The sequence below is a fragment of the Oryctolagus cuniculus genome, chromosome 6 (genome assembly GCF_964237555.1).
Source record: "Oryctolagus cuniculus chromosome 6, mOryCun1.1, whole genome shotgun sequence".
Taxonomy (NCBI): domain Eukaryota; kingdom Metazoa; phylum Chordata; class Mammalia; order Lagomorpha; family Leporidae; genus Oryctolagus; species Oryctolagus cuniculus.
This window is the reverse complement of record NC_091437.1, coordinates 61,669,998-61,685,673: the sequence shown is the minus strand read 5'-3', so window position 1 is coordinate 61,685,673 and position 15,676 is coordinate 61,669,998. Positions and strand designations below refer to the sequence as shown.

Below are 15,676 nucleotides of genomic sequence, written 5' to 3'. Positions count from 1 at the left end.
TAGTGGGCGCTAATGACCTGGTAGGCGTGGGCTCTCTGCTTTACAGAGGAGTGGAGAGTTGGCTAAGTGGAGCTGCTTAGGGGAGATCCTAGCAGAGGTAAGGGACCTTTTTTCAACAAGGGCCATTTGGAGCTGTATAACATCATTCACAGGCCATACAAAATTATCACGTTGAAAATTAGCCTGCTATAGATTTATTGAATTTTGAGTCCTGCCTACAGTTACCTTGGCAGGGCCAGATCAAATGATTTTGTAGACTGTGTTCCATGGACCAAACATTCCACACCCCTGGGCCCAAACTCTCCCTGTATCTTACAGAATAATAGTGCAGTCAGTCCCCTGGGAGCCAAGGTTTCTGCATTGGCAGATTCAATCAACCCCGGATAGAAAATAGTCAAAAAGCAATGCATGTGTGTTGAACATACATAAACTCTTCCTTGTCATAATTGCATGAACAATATAGTGTAATGACTGTTTACGTAGTATGGGGACTGTAGTAGGTATTGTAAGGAATCTAGAAATGCTTTATTTATTTATTTATTTATTAGAAATACTTTAAAAGGTGAGGGAGGATGTACATATGTTTTATGCAAATGCCAAGCTGTTTATATAAGGGATGTGAGTGTCCACAGCTTTTGTATACTCAGGGGTCCTGGAACAAATCCCCCTTGCATACTGAGGGACAATTGTGCCATATCCCAACAGGGAAATTGCATTGGTACAATATGTGTGCTTAGTTCTGTGTTTTGTGTAGAGTTGTGTGACTATAATTATGGTCAAGATATAGAACTATTCCATCACCACCAGGATCTTCCTTGTGCTACCCCTTCATAGTCATGTCTCTCTCTTTCTCTTCTTGCATTTGTAACCCCGGCAACAACTAATCCATTCTCCATCTCTATAATTTTGTGATTTTTGGAGTGTGATTTAAATGAAATCATACAGTGTTTCTCCTTTTAAAATTTTTTTATTCCATATAATTCCTTTGAGACCCATTCAATTTGTTGCATGGATCAATAACTTGTTCTTTTATTGTCGAGTAGTATTTCCTGGTATAATGCACCCCAGTTTGTCCAACAATTCAATCTATTGAAGGACATTTTCATTAGCTGTAATTCAGGACTATCATCAATAAAACTATGAATAGCCACGTCCAGGATTTTGTGTGGACAATGTCTTGTATTTATCTGGGATAAATGGCCCAGAGGTTTAATTGCTAGATTGTATGGTAAATGTATGTTTAGTTTTTGAAGAAACTGACAAGCTATTTTGCAGAAGACTATACAGTTTGCATTTCCATCAGCAATAACGGGATAACTAGTTTTCTCCACATCCACACGTATTTAGTATGATCATTACTTTTTATTGTAACTGTACTAATAGAAACATAGTGGTCTTCATCTGCCTTTCCCTAAATGACTAGTGACATATGATACCTTCTCATGTGCATAATCCCATTTGTGTTGGGGCTGATCAAGGGAGAAACGATGCCTATAAGAGACAGGACCACACAGCAAGGTTTGCTGGGTGGTAGTCAGACAAAGCTGCAGGGCAGAGCAATAGCCTTGTTGCAAGTCTGTCCAGAGTCTACAGTGCAGTGCATGGTTACCCCACTCCAAAGGGGAGGAGGCATGGGAACTCTTGGCGAGTGGGAAATGACAGAAGGAATCTACATGTCTGGGTGATGTCATTCAACACCACTGCAAGGAGGCTCTGTGTCGTGGAATTCTATAGGACCAAAGTACTACAGGGTCTTTTAAGGCTCTAGCTTATCAATGGTCAGCAGGTATAGGGTGAGATTTCACTGGCTACATAAAACCTGCAAGTAATAAATGGCTAAATATATGCTTCGCCGGCCATGTTGAAAACAACTGGATGGATAAAAATTTGAGTTTGGCACCAGCATGCTTTTGAGTTAATGTGTCTCAGCTTGCAGTGAAGAAATAAACAACCTAGGGGCTAATGCACAAAAACCATCTTTGGCTCATTTATAGAGCAATTTGACATCTATTCACTCTTTTCTATAATGTCATGTAAGGACAGGAGTATTTTGCTCATTTTCTAATTGGAAGATTTAGAAAAAAAATACATTGTGTTTTGGCAATTCTTTCCATGTTCTAGAGATGAGTCCATTGTGGACAGAGAAATGATTTGCAAATATTTCCTTCTAGTCTGTAGTTTGCATTTTGTTTGTCTTACCAGAATCATTTACAAAACAGAAGACTTTTGATTTGGGTGATGTTTAATGTGTTGATTCTTTTTCCTCTCATGGACCATATTTTTTGGGTTCATATCTAAGAACACTTCATCAAACCCCAGATCCTGAAGATTTCCTCCCATTGTGTGGTTTCATGTTTTGTATTTAAATCTATTTTCAATTTTGAGTGCATTTTTGTATAAGGTTTCATGTATTCATTCAGTCTATGAATATCCTACTATTCCAGTGCCATTTTTTTGGAAAGAATATCCTTCCTCCATTGAATAGTTTTCCATCATTGTCAAAATCAGTTGTCTGAACTTGTGTGTGAGCCTATCCTGCAGCTCTGGATTTCCTTCCATTGATTAATGTGTCTATCGCTCCATCACTACCACACAGTCTTGCTGCCTATAGCTACATACGACGTCTTAGAATAGTGCCTCCCACTTTATTCTTTTGTTGTCATTCTGGTTTTGTTCCTTCCATTTGCATTTATTTTTATTTTTATTTTTTGACAGGCAGAGTGGACAGTGAGAGAGAGAGACAGAGAGAAAGGTCTTCCTTTGCCGTTGGTTCACCCTCCAATGGCCACCGTAATCTTATCTTTATCTATACAATTTTGATAGGAATTTCATTAAACCTGTCTATCAGTTGCAGGAGCTATGACATCTTTACTACATAGAGTCTTCCGATTCATGAAGTCATGGCATGCCTTCATTTCCTGATTTTTCTTCATCTAAAACAGTCTTGGGCTGGGTGTTGTGGTGCAGCAGGTTGAGCTGCTCCTTGTGGTGCCCAAATCTCAGATTTGATTCCCAGTGACCCAGCTTCCTGCCAGTACATCACAGGAGGCAGCAGATGATGGCTGGAGTGCTTGGCTCCCTAACACCCACATGGGAGATCGGGTTGAAGTTCCAAGCTCCTGGTTCTGGCCTGTTCTGGCCTGGCCTGGCCTTGGCTGTTGCAGGAATGTAAATCAATGGCTGGGAGACTCTCTCTCTCTCTCTCTCTCTCTCTCTCTCTGTCTTTTAAGTAAAATAAAAACCAAAATAAATAAACATTTAAAAATATCGTGATTACCCTTCATTCCTGAAGAATATTTTCACTAGATATAGAATTCTGAATTGACAGTTTTTTCTTTCAACATGTGACAAATCTGATCTCCATGATTTCTGATGAGAAACCCACTGTCTTTCTACTTGTTTTCCCTTTATAAGTCATTCTTGTTGACAGTTTTCAGAAGTTTGACGGTGATCTGTCTTGCCATGGATTTCGTTGAGTTTGTGTAACTTGAATCTGTAGGCTTGTGTGTTTTCTGTGGTTTACATTTTGTTAGACTGGGAAATTTTTAGCCATTATTTCCTTGCATGCTCTTTTTTAAACTTTTATTTAAAATAAATATAAATTTCCAAAGTACCTTGCATACCCTTTCAGACTAATTCTCTCCCCTCCTTCTGAGACTCTGGTCCTTGAGTGTCTGCGCTTTTGTTAGAGCCCCTATGTCCCCAATGACTTTGATTCTTATTTTCCAATCTATTTTGTCTGTTGCTCAGATGAGGTACTTGCTATTTTATCTTCATGATTTTTTTCCCTCGGTCCTCTCTGGTCCTCTCCACTCAGCTGTTGAGCCCACCCGGTGAGTTTTTTATTTGGTTACTGTACTTTCCAATTCTAAATTTCCATTTGTTTCTTCCTTTGATCTGCTATCTCTGTGCTGGTGCTTTTGATCTCTTTGCTCAGCCATTTGTTTTTTTGTTTTAAGTATACAGCTTTTTAATTCCTTGTTGGAGCATTTTTATGATAATTGCTCCGCAATTTTTGTCAGAGTATTCCAATGTCTGTGACATGTTAGCATTTTGATTTGTTGATTGCTTTTTCTTATTCAGTGTGAGATCTCCTTGGTTCTTAGTAACATGGGAGATTTTTTTTGTTGTTATTGAATCCTGGACATTTCAGGAATTGTTTTTTGAGATCTTTTTTTAATCTTATTTAAGTGTTGCATCTTAGCAGGCATTCTCTAGCACCGCCCCGGTAAGTGAAAGAGGGCAGGTGAGGTTTCCCCACTCAGCTGTGTATAACAAGAGCAAGGGAAAGGGACTTCCTGTTAGCGCTGGGAGCAGGTGGGAGTTCAGGCTCCTCCTCACCAGGACTTCACGCATTCCACCCTTGCTGGGAGGAGGGAGGACGCCTCATTTCTGTTCCTCCGTGGACTCTATGGACACTAATGATGGTGGCCTTTATCCTGCCGATGTGTGGTAGATGAAATGACCCTTCCTTAGACCTTTACAAACACTACCCCAGTGATGAGGAGGGAATTCATTTTATCACATCTAGGAGGTGGTTTCCACTGATCCGGTGGGGCTCAGGGAAGGGAAGCTCATGACTTAACGTGCAGATGGAGGTGGGTGGCTGAGAGGCCTTGGTGCATTCTATTGAGTATGGAAGCCCAGGCGCTGCCTTTGGCCCTCGTTGGCCGAATGGGAGTAGGGCATCAGTTTTTGCCCCCTCTGGTGTATGGCTGGACTAGAGCAGCTATTGTCTAGAAAGTTTTCTGTCTTGCAAGATTGCTGCTTTTCTTGTTAGCTGGCGAGAAAGAACAGGCTTAGCTTGTTTTGTCTTTGGACATCGCCATTTCCAGACTGCTAGCACTTTTAGTATGCAGTATGCGATACAATATGCAAACAAGAAAACTCAGGGAGCTCACTACAGTGTTTTCTTGGTTTCTAAGGTCTGGTCCCACCCTCCTGCTTCTCTCCACCATTCAGTCTTTTTATGTCTGTGTCTCATATACCATCCAGGATTCCTAGTTGTGCTTAGCAGGAGGAATAGTGACAAGAATGCCAATTCCATCTTCCCAGAACAATTCTCTCGTCACTACTTTCCTGCTTGTCCCTACCTTCACAGGTGACACTTAGACTCCAGCCTTGTCCAGTTTTATGTTTTTGACCTTGGTGGGGAGAAGATTTCTGTTTACCAATTTTGGTTCTTTTTTTTATGTGTGGTGAATTAATGGACACAGTCTTTTACTTATTTATTCAAAGGCAAATTTCTGTTTTAGCCATTAGTTTTACCTTCGTATATAATAAATATATAAATTCATTAACCTCCAGGGGATAGGATTGTGTGTTACTTTAATGTTCTTATTTATTCTACCAATAAGGAAATTTTTTGAAAAATTAATGAAGCAGAGTAACCTACTGAAATTAACTAGGTCATGCTTTTTTAGAGATCCTCTTATAGAAGAGGAAAAATGATTTTTTTTCTTCTAACTCTCAGTAGGATGCTAAATCCTTAAGGACTGGGCTTTTTTTTTCCCTCCTGGAGAGATGTAACAGATCTTTGTTCTTTGAATATGGGCCTGTGAAAGAGATGATCAGGCTGCCCTGGGCAAGAAGATGGGGCTGAGGGTGTGTGATTAGTGAGTGCGGCTTCTGAAAGCGCCTTCTTAGATCCTGAGGATGGTGGTGGGTTTCCTGCTAGGGTAGCAGGTTAGGACTTCAGCTATGGTTTATTTATTCCCACCCAATGTCGTGGTGCTGAAATTTAATCCCTGATGTGAGATGTGAAGAGGAGGAGCCAGCCATTAACTCTCATGGGTTAATGGGGGAGAGCAGCTTTGTTATAAACGCAAACTCTGGCTAGCTGGCTCCGTCTCACCACACGATGCCTTCTGCCATGTTGGGCTGCATGGAGAAGGCCCTCACCAGGTAGCAAGCACATGCTGGTGCTATGCTCCTGGAGTTCTCAGCCGCCAAGACCTGACCTTCACTCTTCATGAATCATCCAGCCTTGGGTATTTAGTGATACCACCAGAAAATGGACTAAGACGACCTTCTTAGGAGTGTTCCCCTAAGTTGTAAGACCTAAAGCGGTGACAGACAGGTAGCTGGGGTACAGTCTACAAAGCGTCTTTACTTTGGTCTCCTTGGTGAAGGGCCCCCTGGCTGAGCTGTGGGCTGCAGGGAGCACAGCTGGGGGCTGGCCTATCTGCGGTTCAGCCGGCGGTGGGCGAACGTCAGTGTGCCACACAGTAGGATTTTTGTAACAGAAAAAGCAGGAGGCTAAGGGTGGCTGCTGGGAATTAAGAGCTGGGTTCTGGGGCAGGTTGTTGCACAGTGGACTAAGCTGGGCTTGGCACAGCCTATCCCATAGCAGAGTGCCGATTTGAACTATTTTGCTTTGTGTCCAGAAGCTCCCTGCTAACGCACCTGAGAAGCATTGGCTGATGGCTCAAGGACCTGGGTTCCTGCCATCTGAGGAGCCTGGGGGAGGGAGAGGGAGACCTGGGTGGAGCTCCTGGCTTCTTGCTTCCGCCTGGCCCAGCCTGAGCTGTTGCAGGCGTCTGGGGAATGGACAAGTGAATGGAAGATCTCTCTTCCTCTCTCTCTGTGTCTCTGCCCTTCAAATAAATAAATAAATAAATCCTTTTTTTTTAAGAGTCAGATTCTGTCACTATTTTCCTGAGATGCCTGAGATGGCTGTATAACACATTGGAGGGAGCAGGGCTCCTTACATGATTCCTTTTGGACTTCGTACTCTCCTTGGCCAGTGAGAACGTAAGATCAGATTTAATCTTACTTCGAAATTTTTAAGTAGGGAAAAATGTTACATAAAATACATTAAGCCTTCATGTGTTCAATATTCTTAGATTTTTAAAACCAAGCTGATGTTAAGCTTTAGTTTTAGTTAAACATGCTTTTTTTTTTTTAATTTTTATTTATTTATTTATTTATTTGACAGGCAGAGTGGATAGTGAGAGAGAGAGAGAGACAGAGAGAAAGGTCTTCCTTTGCCGTTGGTTCACCCTCCAATGGCCGCCGTGGCTGGTGCACCGCACTGATCCGATGGCAGGAGCCAGGTATTTCTCCTGGTCTCCCATGGGGTGCAGGGCCCAAGCACTTGGGCCATCCTCCACTGCACTCCTGGGCCACAGCAGAGAGCTGGCCTGGAAGAGGGGCAGCCGGGACAGAATCTGGCGCCCCGACCGAGACTAGAACTGTTAGAGTCGACTGCCCGAAAAACGTCACCAAGAGACATCTCTTATGCAAACAGCAAGGGGAAGCTTTATTGATTATCCAGCATGCTGGGGCTGTCTGACCATACATGAACAGAGCAGCCCCGAATAACCAAAGGTTAGGGTTTATAAAGGCAAAAACCACAAAACCGGGAAGGGGGGAATACATGGTTGCTATGCACGGTTGCTATACACAGTTGCTAAAATCAAAAGAGAGTACATAAAATCAAAAGAGAGTATATGGTTACTGGGGTCAACATAACCTAAAACCTAAGTGAAATTAATATTTATCATAATCTTGACAATACCAGTTACAATATTACAATCAGCAATTAGGACTTGACATTAATGTAAGACACAGACAAATCACATCTTCATTATTAGCCCAGGTAACCCAGGTGCAACCTTTCTACTTTTAAGCTTGAGCAATCATGCTAGGGGGTTTTTGTGTGTTGCCAAGGGTGATGTAGTGCACTGCTATTGTCCGACTATTTGAGATCATAGTTTCAGACCAGAGTCTCACGGTGGGGGGGTGCTTTCCCAGAATGCAGTCTCAAGTGCTCCAAAATGGAGTCCCTACTGCCAAGGTGCTACTCTGTCTTATTTTTTTACAGCTGTACCAGCAAGGTTTAAACCTGTAAGCTTAAGCTTAACTTTTTACACCCGCACATATACAATTTTAACTCTTCATTCCCCACTCCTTGTTGTGAGGATCTCTAATCTTAGAGATTATTTTTGTCTCTTTTAATGTGACATATTATTGTCTTATGACCATGAGTTTAACAATTTTAACTTGTTTCCGCATGAAGGTGATGAGTCTATTTAACACACAAGGTCCTATGGTTACAATTAGGAGTAGAACAATTAAGGGTCCTGTTAGGGCTGACAGTAAAGTAGTAAGCCATGGGGACCAGCCGAACCATGACTCAAATCATCCCTGTTGAGTTCCCCTCTCCCGTTGCCATTTTTCCAGTCATTTTCTGAGTTTGGCCATGGAGTTTTTAACCACCCCGGTTCAGTCGGCATAAAAATAATATTTTTTTTTTTTTTTAGGGCCATGCATAACCCCCCCCCCCCCATGAAAATGAGATTCAACCCCCGCCTGTTCTGTAATACTGAAATGCAGATACTGGGCTGCATCTGGGAGATTGTGGAAGATTTGTCAGGCAGAAGGGGCGGGCATCTCCACCTGGCAGGTTATCAGGTAGAAGGGGGCAGGGCAGGATGCAAAGGCCAGGCTGCCCGTGAAACATTGTCAGGATGACTGAGATGTAGATGCATATGCTGGACACATTAGGCCTTTATGTCACACACACATAAGCTCATAACTGACTTTCTGCCTAATATTTCCCCTCAAGAGGTAATACCCAAAATTCTTCTTTGGGATTATGGATGGAGTTCTGTTTTCTGTAACTTCTTCGAAGCTGGCATGTGGGCGTCGAGGGGGATTTGGGTATTTCCTCTTGCTACCTGTCTTATGGTGTGCAACAGTGGCCTTGGAAAGACTGTACTGCTCGGTCCAGAGGGCTGCTCAGGTAGTCCAGTGGAATGGGCTGGAAGTCTTGCCTGATGACCATTTGGAGTTAGCAGCTTTTAGTCTGTTAGAGACAAAACAAATAAGGGCATTAAAAACACACGGTGTAAAGAGAAGCATCTATAGTCTCAGTACAGGAGTGGAGGGGACCACTTTCCCCTGGAACTGGCAGGGAGGGCTTTTTAAGTTTAATACTATTGGATAGACTTTTAAGGCCTGGCAGGGTGTGTGAGGCCCAGACCTATCCATGGGGTGCTGTTAAGAAAATTGTTAAGAGATGCAAATCTCCTTTAAGGGAGGCACCCTGTTGACTCGCATTACATGGCTGGACTAGGAGAGTTAAATAGGAGGCTGATAGAAATAGGCAACTTACGTTTTACTGACCCTAAGCCATCCCCAGTAGCAGTGGCTGGAGCTGGAAGCTGGGCAGAGGCTGGGCAGAGCCAAAGGCTTTTTGGCTCAGGGCCACAGGGTCTGCGGTTCTGAACCAGGAGTCCTTCGACACCCAGGGCAGTTCCGTGTCCAGTGGCTGTGCTCTTGGCAGGGCCGACAGAAGGCATTTGCTGTTATGACAGCTGCTTGCCCAACGCCCTGGCTCCTTATATCAGCAACAGGTGCACAGGTTTGGGGTGCACTGGCCTTGCTGGGTCTCCTTGACGGCAGATCATGGTGTAAAGCAGCCATTGATTGGCCTGTTGCCCATCCATACATTGCTCCTGCTGCTAGCTTGCTCCTCATTCCACTGGTCTCTAATAAAGTGGACCATGGAGGCAGCCTCTATGATGCCAGTCAAGGGGGGTGCCCAACCCAACCCTGATTTTTGGAGATTTTTTAATATTAGGGTGAGCTAGAAAAATTATGGTCATGGGCAAATTCTGACACTTAGTATTTTCCTGCGAGTTAAGACTGTGCCCATGAGGAGAACTATGACCCTTTAGGTAAGATCAACTGTGGTGACCTGCTTGCATACTTTGAGGTCCTCAGTTTAACTTTTTATCTATTTTTTAGTTTGGTTTAAAAGGGGAGTTCTGCCCATTTAACGCGTACACTGAAAAATTGATCTAGTAGTTTAACCCCCCCCCCTTTTTTTTTTTTATGTTGTTTGGGGCCCTATACTATGGCCAGGCATTATTACAGAAAAGGTCAGTCATCCCTTAAATAAGGTCTGGGGATCAAACCGTACGTCACAGTGGAGAGTCCTGCAGAACAGTAGTAACTTCCCTTCTGGAAGAGAAAAGAGGAGAAGTGAGGCAGCAAGTTGGGTCTCTAGCCTGACTTTCTGGGCTTTTAGATTTAACCGGCAGTTTAACCAGTGTTTACTGTGTAGCCTGACTTAGAGGAGAAATTGTGGCAGAGGTCTCTGCCATCCTTTGGCTTCCGGGTATTTACCATGTAGCCTGTGGACAAAGCGCTTTCTTGGGTTTCTGGAACCCAGTTTTTTTAGCATCTGCCGTATAATCATAACAGAGACAGTAGAGTACACAATGGATTAACATGAATTTTATGTCTCTTGTTGTCGAATAAACCAGAAATAAAAAAAAAAAAACTGTATATAAGAGTTTACATAATTTAGGATTATTTAACAGAGTCAAAAAAAAAGAGCTTACAGGACCTAACTCTAGAAATGGCAGAGTAACCGAATAAGCAGACACTGTTAAAACAGACGTTACAGTTTTTGCAGAAACAGATTTTAAGATTTATGATTTAGACCATTTTTAGATATTTACTAACATTAGTACACTTTTTTTTTTTTAAACCCCATTGTTATAACAGAAGATTAGACTTTAACTTTAGGTCAGTGTAATTTTGGTATTAGCACTTAACTCTGTAAATAATCCAAGTTTTACTTAGCACTGATGCCTAGATGACTTAAGACACTGAGTTATTAGTGAATACCACACCATTATCTGAAATAAAAGTTAAAATTACATTTTTATGTTTTTAAGTAACTTGAGGATAACACCTCCTGGACAGCAAACATTAGTGCATGTTTACAACTTTGAAAAGATCTTCCTCATTAAGAGAAACAAGTTTAAAGCATATCAAAGACTTGTAAAACTGAGCAAGCAAGCCACTGAGCAAACTTAAGGGCGTTTGCATTACCTCAATTTTCTGAACCAATCTGCATTGGCTTACTTTAGTTAATAACATAAAGGCTTGTATACACAGAATTTTACTCTTATTTTTATAAGACCGCTTTAACTGGAAAGCAAAAACATAAATACAGCATAGGTCTGACACCATTTATAACATTTTAATATATTTTATATAATTTGAATTGACCCAAGCAGCTGTTACTTTAACAAATTTAGAGTCTCATCCTTTGAGAGTTCCAGGGATCCGACTGGAAGCCCAAAGTTGGAAGACTCGGTTTAGAATTTAAGCTGTCAGAGAGTCAAACCATTTAGCCAAAATTAGTACATTTCTGATCAGTTGGGTAATTACTTAGACATTAAAAACAGATAAACAATGTAAACAAACTTCGCGCTGTAGTTTTTCCAATCAAGACTCATAATGGCAATAGAAAAACGCGAAACCTTCAAGACAGGTGAACGCTCTCAGATGAGTCAGGGACAGCAGCACAGAAAAGAGCTGATTATCAGCATATGAACCCATTGTTTAGGTTTTTATTAGCTGCAAAGAGAAAAACCCATCAGGTTGGAAAGGGTTAATGGCTTAAGGTTCTGGTTCCCTTAGGTAAGGTCAGCAGTGGTATTGAATTGGAAATTCCTCTGGGAGAGGAAAAAGAAGCAGCCCTGGGGTGGGGGCTCTGCCTAGAGATATTTGGCTATGCCTGCCTGGGTGCACCAGGCCACATGGACTAGAATAGAGTGCAGAGAAAGGCTGTGGTCCCCCATTTACAGGGAAGACTGCGCACACCGGGGCCTGGCAGGACTAGCCGTGGGGTGTTGGGAACCTTCTATAATTTAACCAAAGCCAGATTAATTAGGACTACTGCAGACACTCAGTCAATTACAACAGATAGTTAACTTTAGCTCTTTTCCAGATTTAGTTCTCAGGCAATCAAAGCTTAGCAACAGTAATAGTTCACAAAAAACTTTTAAGACGCACCAGAGCTACCATAAGCTGCAAAGACGGAAAACTTTTTACCCGGTTGGAAAGGGTTAACAGGTAACAGGTAACAGCTTTTCCCTAGGTGGAGAGACCTGTGGAATTTCCCTCTCCCTTCCTCCTGGCCAGTGGTATAGGAATGGAGATGAGGAGAGCAAAAGAGTGGGGGAGGGAGCCCCCGCCCCCCCCCCCCCCCCCCCCCCCGGGAGGAGGAGGAAGGCAGAAAGCAATGACCTCCTCCTGTCTGGGGGCTGAGTGGGGTTTGAAATCTCTTATCACTCAAGGTTACCCACTACCTAGTTGTCTGAGTTTACCTGGAGGGCCAATATTAGCCTCGACCGAAGCTAAGCCCTGCTCGCGTAGCAGTAGGCAGCGTGACCAGGCGTCCCTCCGAGAGAGAGACCTGGTCCTCGGGTCGCAGTCCGGCCGCCGGGAAGCCAAAGCGAGCTCAGGGGGTCTCCAGGCTCTCAGCCAACTGCCCTTCCTAATTTCCCTCCCATTCCTTACAATCCCTCTGGAGTTTCGGCCGTAGCTAAGCCGTGGCCGGGGGGACTCCGCGTTCTCGGAGAGCTGTGGGGTGCCGGACACTCAACGGTCACTTCCACAGATCCGGTCCCGCTTGAGGGAAGGAATACTGACCTCCGATGTCTTCTCAAAATCCCGGTCTGGGTGCCCTTGACGGCCAGGCAAGAGAACGGCCTCTTTCACTTGGCGAATGAGTGGTAAATGGAGAGCCCTCAGGGGGGCCAATCCACTCCGAGAGCTGGCCATTCAGAGGCACAGAAAGACTGTCACTTTACCTTCTTGACTGACAAAGAGAGGTTATGTGCCCGGTCGCTTACCTACTACCAATGATTCAAAGTTAGAGACAAAGGTGTAGACACAGTCTGGCCCATGTTAGCAGACAACACAATGTACACGAACAGACAAACAATGTAGAGAATCAGCACACAACAACCACACAAAGTGTCCGTAGAGGAACTGAGATAAACTACTGGTCACGACGATGCTGGCAATACAAACACAGACTCTGGAACCGCCTCAGAGCCCTGTGCCCATGCCGGTAATACAAATGCAAGCTCCGGAACCACTTCAGAACCTACAAATGCAGACTCCAGAACCACTTCAGAGTCACGCGACCATGCTGGCAATACAAATGCAGATTCCAAATCTACCAAACGGGAGCCATCACAGCACCCCATACAATGCTAAATGACAAGAGAATACAATCAACAAACAACAAGACAACCAACAAAGCACCTTACAACTACAAAAGACTAATAATAAGAAGGCCTTACCGGCCACCCCGTCTGTGCTGGGAATGCAGACTCCACGCCTGCCCCGTCGGAAGTATCTGGGCGTCCCCAGCCTTCCTTTGTCCTCCTGAGGCGTCCCTCAGGGCCGTAGCCTGTGGCCCCCGGGCACGTCTGCCGGCCACAGCCAGGAAGGGCTCACGCCCTGTCCCAGCAGCTACTACACCAGCACAGTTCCCAAAACCCTAGAGCGCTCACAAACTACCAAAATCCAGAATGAAGAGACACAAACCACAAATAAGCCGGCCGACAACATGAATAGGCGCCTGCACTTACCCCGAGAGATATCTGTTGGAGACGTCCGCAGGCAGCAGTCAGATCTCGCTGGGGCCTCCAAATGTTAGAGTCGACTGCCCGAAAAACGTCACCAAGAGACATCTCTTATGCAAACAGCAAGGGGAAGCTTTATTGATTATCCAGCATGCTGGGGCTGTCTGACCATACATGAACAGAGCAGCCCCGAATAACCAAAGGTTAGGGTTTATAAAGGCAAAAACCACAAAACCGGGAAGGGGGGAATACATGGTTGCTATGCACGGTTGCTATACACAGTTGCTAAAATCAAAAGAGAGTACATAAAATCAAAAGAGAGTATATGGTTACTGGGGTCAACATAACCTAAAACCTAAGTGAAATTAATATTTATCATAATCTTGACAATACCAGTTACAATATTACAATCAGCAATTAGGACTTGACATTAATGTAAGACACAGACAAATCACATCTTCATTATTAGCCCAGGTAACCCAGGTGCAACCTTTCTACTTTTAAGCTTGAGCAATCATGCTAGGGGGTTTTTGTGTGTTGCCAAGGGTGATGTAGTGCACTGCTATTGTCCGACTATTTGAGATCATAGTTTCAGACCAGAGTCTCACGGTGGGGGGGTGCTTTCCCAGAATGCAGTCTCAAGTGCTCCAAAATGGAGTCCCTACTGCCAAGGTGCTACTCTGTCTTATTTTTTTACAGCTGTACCAGCAAGGTTTAAACCTGTAAGCTTAAGCTTAACTTTTTACACCCGCACATATACAATTTTAACTCTTCAGAACCTGGTGTGATTAGCCTAGTGAGCCGCGGCGCTGGCCTCATGCTTTTGATAAACAAAAGTTTAAAAATGCTCTTTATTTCATCATATTTTGCTACATTTTTCGCTCCCCGTCTTCGTAGAGGAACGACACTAAGTCCTGCCTAGGCTTCATATCCGAGTCACGGCACCATTATGTCGCTCCCCCTCTTCGTGGAGGAACGACACAGGACCCTGCGCTGTTCTTTTGCCTGCTCGGCCCTCCCCGGGTTTGCTGCTGGTTCTTCCCGGGTTGGCTACCGACCCTTCCACCTCCGTGGAAGGGCGGTTCCCCCTGCCACTTTCCCCACTTCCGCGGGGGAGCGGCACACCGCCGGCCGGCTTTCTCGGGGGCTGCTCAGGTGTTCCTTCAGATAGATGTTCCTGGTGCATGTTGTCTCTCTCCTCCTTTATAGTCCTCTTCCACCAATCCCAACTCTGCTACCCACACGCCGAGTACGCTGCTCTCCTCCAATCAGGAGCAGGTCCTGCTGTTTATTGGTTGAACTGGAGGCAGCTGCGTAGAAGTTGTTACTCCCTTCTCAGCGCCATATTGTGGGAGAGCAGATGCATGGAATAAGTCTTTTTTTTTTTTTTTAAAGTTAACAGATTTATTTATTTATTTATTTTATTTTTTTTTTTTTGACAGGCAGAGTGGACAGAGAGAGAGACAGAGAGAGAAAGGTCTTCCTTTGCCGCTGGTTCACCCTCCAATGGCCGCCGCTGCAGCCGGCGCACCGCGCTGATCCTGGCAGGAGCCAGGAGCCAGGTGCTTTTCCTGGTCTCCCATGGGGTGCAGGGCCCAAGCACCTGGGCCATCCTCCACTGCACTCCCTGGCCACAGCAGAGAGCTGGCCTGGAAGAGGGGCAACCGGGACAGAATCCGGCGCCCCAACCGGGACTAGAACCCGGTGTGCCGGCGCCGCAAGGTGGAGGATTAGCCTATTGAGCCACGGCGCCGGCTGGAATAAGTCTTAATTCCAGTAACAGTCTAGTCCGAGTTGCTCCCAGTTGCTCCCCACAACATTAAACTTTTTTTTTTTTTAAATCTCCTAAGCTTGAAAAGTTAAAAGCTTGATCCATGACCCAGGAGGTTGAATTTATTTATTATTTATTCAGTTTTATTTTTTCCTAATTCTTCCATGGGTGGACGTCAGGGTATTAAAATGGGACACTTGCCTCCATTTTGGTTGAGTCTTGAAGATAGAAAGCATTTCATTCCGGATCAAAATTGCTACACAGAAATTCCAGGTAGGCATTCTAAAACTGTCAAGTGACTTTCAAATTCTTTAGCCTTATCAAAGTTATAAATAAGAATTAAAGGAGATTTTGGTAACAGATTTTTTTTCTGCCTTGTATAATCTAAACAATTTGAGAGCAGCATTTAGCAGTAGTTTGAAGAACTGATTTATAAAGAAACTACGGTTGGAAAATTTTTTGGTCAGGGAAATTGTGAGTGTTTTCTGAGATAAGAAGTGGATCG

The 15,676-nt window shown here is 44.1% G+C and overlaps 1 long non-coding RNA gene across 2 annotated transcripts; it reads right to left on the bottom strand.

Annotated features, from left to right (window-relative positions):
* Positions 1–7,237: 7,237 nt before the first annotated feature.
* Positions 7,238–14,175, bottom strand: LOC138850061 (uncharacterized). 2 transcript variants are annotated; one of them, XR_011389439.1, is made up of 2 exons: positions 13,407–14,175; positions 7,238–9,969 (listed from the first exon to the last, which is right to left on the bottom strand). It is a non-coding gene; the product is annotated as an uncharacterized lncRNA (long non-coding RNA). The 2 variants fall into 2 exon arrangements; XR_011389440.1 differs by lacking the exon at positions 13,407–14,175 and adding an exon at positions 12,660–13,378.
* Positions 14,176–15,676: the final 1,501 nt, after the last annotated feature.